At 43.0% G+C, this 4,173-nt stretch overlaps 1 protein-coding gene across 2 annotated transcripts in view; it reads left to right on the top strand.

Moving 5' to 3' along the window:
• Os9 (OS9, endoplasmic reticulum lectin) overlaps positions 1-4,173 on the top strand; it is a 25,373-nt gene that overhangs the window by 14,107 nt on the left and 7,093 nt on the right. The window lies entirely within an intron of this gene.

Here is a 4,173-nt window from a genome sequence, read left to right as displayed (position 1 = left end):
CCTAGTCTGGTCCCCATCTCGAGTCACTGCCGGCATCCCTAGTCTGGTCCCCATCTCCGTCACTGCCCGCATCCCTAGTCTGCGTTCCCATCTCGAGGCTACACTCACATCGTTCACGCTTCCTAATCTCATGCCAAGTGAGCCAAATGTTATTCAAAGCGTACAATTCCCACACAGTATCAGCTCTGGCCACTTTAATTCCCCCTTCTTAATGTTTTAAGGCTATTTTAGTTCGAATTTATGTGATTTATCGGTTTTCAATACTGAACCAACTTTTCATTCCTGAGGCACAGTTTGGGTGTGTATATTCCCACCTTCCAGAATCTCAGTATGTAGCCGAGGTTGGCCTTGCACTAGATCCCAAACAGGAGACAGACGGGCACCTCAGTCTGTCTATGCAAATGTGGGTGTCACTTGCCATAGTGTGTGTGGAGGTCAGAGGACAAACCCAGGTTTTGATCCTCATCTTTTACCTTGATTGAAATAGGGTTTTGTAACAGGCTTTCTTTTGAGCCACCAACCAGCTCCAAAATCATGACTTCTTTTTTTTTTTTTTTTTTTTTTGCTTTTTCGAGACAGGGTTTTTCTGTGGCTTTGGAGCCTGTCCTGGAACTAGCTCTGTAGACCAGGCTGGTCTCGAACTCACTGAGATCCACCTGGCTCTGCCTCCCGAGTGCTGGGATTAAAGGTGTGTGCCACCATCGCCCGGCATGACTTCTTATTAGTATTGAATGCTTAGCCATATATTATTAGCTCTTATTTCTTGCTGGCTCTTATCACTTAAATTATCCTGTTTCTCTTCATTTACCTTTTGCCTCGGGGATTTTTAACTTTCCTTCCTTCCTTCTTCCTTCCTTTCTTTCTTTCTTTCTTTCTTTCTTTCTTTCTTTCTTTTTTTCTTTCTTCTGTAAGTCTTACTTTTGTGCTTCTCGTGTCTGGCTGGCTGGTGGCTGCTTGGCTTCTGGCCCCTGGCAGGTCCCTCTCCTCCTTCTGCCTTGGTCTCTCTAGCCTAGAGTCCTCCTCCTTTTTATTTCCTCTGCCTGCCAGCCTGGCCTATCCCTCTCCTGTCTAGCTAGTGGTGGTTCAGCTTTTTATTGACCTGTCAGAAGCCTTAGGCAGACAAGGTGAAACAAATGTAACAAGTCTTTATATCAGTAGCAAAGGCGGCATAAATAATGTAACAAGTCTTTATATCAGTAACAAAAGCAACATAAACAAATGTAACAAGTCTTTGCCCAGTTAAAATACTCTTACACAGCAGGGTATCACATAGGCTATCACGTTTGACCCTTTGCCTGTGGGACTCGCAGGCTCACAAGCTTCCAGAGGTTCTCGCCACCTCTCATCTCGCTGTGGGAGCTTTGTGTGGGTTTTGGAGATTCCAGTTGAGGTGCTCACTTGGTATGGTAGATGCTTTACCCACTGAGCCATTGCATCAGGGCGTTTATATGTTTGCTCATGAGCAATTCTGACTTGTAACAGTCCTTAGGGACTGCCGTGGAACTTCCCAGGTGTCCCTCTACTATTCTGTTGATAAAGTCATGCTAACCTCAGAAAATTTAAAAAAAAAAAAAAAAGGCAGGGTTTTGAGATGGTTCAGTGGTTAAAAGTTCTTGTTGCTAAGCCTGACAGCCTGGGTTCACTCCCCAAGCCCCACACTGATAAAGGAGATCAGTTCTCACAGTCTGTCCTCTGACCTGCACACGCCCACCCACATGCATGCAACAGTTTGCAACATAGTAAATAACTTAAAATTTTTTAATTAAAAGATAATTAAGAATTTTTTAAGTAAAATCAAAAATAGTCTTGCTTTTTCTATACTCAAGATCATGATACTTAGAATTTTTTATTCTTTGAATGTTTTCTAGAATTAATCTGTAAAGTCTTGTCCTAGGATTTTTGTTGTTTTATCTTTTTTTAATATTTATTTATTTATTATGTATACAATATTCTGTCTTTGTGTATGACTGCAGGCCAGAAGAGGGCACTAGACCTCATTTCAGATGGTTGTGAGCCACCATGTGGTTGCTGGGAATTGAACTCAGGACCTCTGGAAGAGCAGTCAGTGCTCTTACCCTCTGAGCCATCTCTCCAGCCCCCTTAGTTTGGATTTTGAGACAGGATCTTGTGTTGCTCTAGCCCTCCTCAAGCTCACTAAGTAGGAGACGATGGCCTTGAACTTCTAATCCCTGGCCGGCATCCATCTCCTAGGTCAGTTGCTGGGGTAACTGGCATGTGCCACCACATTGTCTTCTGTAATGGGGCTCATTTCTCCATCCCTCTGTAATCTACATTGGCTTCTCTGTAATTCTCCTACCTGGGCATCACTGCTCGTCTGTCCCATGGGAAATCCCTTTCCACCTTCCTCTTTCTTTTTAACTGTGAAGATTCTTCTTTCCTTCTTTCCTTTATCTGTCCACAAGTTACAGTAAACAAATCCCTATTCCTTTGTTTTGCTTAGGGTATTTGTTTGTTGGCTTGTTTTTTTGAGGCAGGTTGGCTTTGCATTCTGGACCCTCCTGTCCCTCATCCTGAGTGTTGTGTTTGCAGGTGTGTGACTCTCTTCCTTACAGCTCTTTCTAAGGCAGTGTGTCCAGTGCACCCATATTTTTGCAGCTATGTAGTAAATGCTCCAGCACACACATATGCCCATTGTCTCACCACCAATGCTATTACCTGAAATTGCTTGCCCCAGCCTTTGTCATGACAAAAGGTTGTTTTATATGTATGTTTCCTATAACTACTTATGATCTGACTTATTTGAATTTTTTATGATTTATTTACTTATTTTTCAAACGGGGTCTTTGCAGGCCAGGCTGGCCTCGAACTCACAGAGATCCACCTGCCTCTACCTCTCCAAGTGCCAGGATTGAAGGTGTGCACCACCACGGCCCAGTGTATCACCGTTTTATTTGTTTGTTTGTTTTTTGAAACAGGGTTTCTCTGTGTAACAGCCCTGGCTGTCCTGGAACTCACTTTGTAGGCCAGGTTGGCCTCGAACTCACAGAGATTCACCTGCCTCTGTCTCCTAAGTGCTGGGATTAAAGGCATGCACAACCACAGCCCAGCTACCACCAGTTTTTAGTTTTCCTAGAAAGACTTCTCCCCCCTTCTCCTCTCCCCCTGCCTCCCCCTTCTCGTCACCCCTCCCACCCTTCCTTTCTTGTCCTAGCAATCAAACCAGCGCCTTGTGCATGGCAGGCAAAATCCTACCACTGAGTTATGCCCAGCTCTGCCAGAAATTTTTCTTTTTCTAATATCTGGGTTTACTGTATATCTGTTTGGGGGATGTGGAGAGCCTTTTAAGGCACTGTTTCCTGTAGCTCAAACTCTTTGATCTCCTGATCATCTGGCCTCCACTTCCTAAATGCTGGGATTACACAGGCGTGGTTTAGCTTTTATTTAGTTTTTTTTTTCTTGTTAATTACACTGCAACCAGAAAAGTGCACCACCATGTAATTTTGAGTCCTGTTAGTTTGTAGTGTCTGGTCCCGTGGTCCAGTATACATCAGTATCTGGACGTGCATGCAGAGAACACATGCTCACGTCGCCTATCATCTTAGATCATGTTTTTCAATTGTGTTGCTCAGATCTTCTATATCCATACTGATTGGTCTCCTGCTGTCGGTATCAACTTGTTTATTGTTTTTAATTAGTCTTTTATCTATGGGCTCTTTATTAATTTAGTTCACCAATATTTATGAAGCCTTCAATGCCACGTCTTTTTCTAGTTGCAGGTGATATTTCAGTAAATAACAGGTAAAGATGTGTTCAGTGAGTTGTGAGAGATAGGCAACGGCAAGATAAAGAATGTACAATGTTAAAATTAATTTCATCCCCAAAGACTTTGTGTTATAAGTGACATCCGTAGCATTTCATCTGTCTGATATCGATAGAGCACAGTTGCTTTCCTGACCACTGTTTATTCATCTCTCACACCCAGCCTCCTACCCGTTCCTGTGTTTTAAATGTGTTCATCTTTTGTAACTGGTCTGACAGTGTCTTTAAGTGAAGCATTGGGACTGTTGTGTGATGTTTTACTTTTACTCTTTCGTCTTTTTGAGGGGCCCACCACTCAGTTCCCAAATAAATACACACAGAGGCTTATTCTTAGTTATGACTGCCTGGCTATAGCTTGGCTATTTCCAGCCAGCTTTTCTTATCTTAAATTAT

Source organism: Microtus ochrogaster, chromosome 24 (assembly GCF_000317375.1).
Source record: "Microtus ochrogaster isolate Prairie Vole_2 chromosome 24, MicOch1.0, whole genome shotgun sequence".
NCBI lineage: Eukaryota > Metazoa > Chordata > Mammalia > Rodentia > Cricetidae > Microtus > Microtus ochrogaster.
The sequence above is the reverse complement of the archived record's forward strand: the minus strand, read 5'-3'. Positions and strand labels throughout refer to the sequence as shown.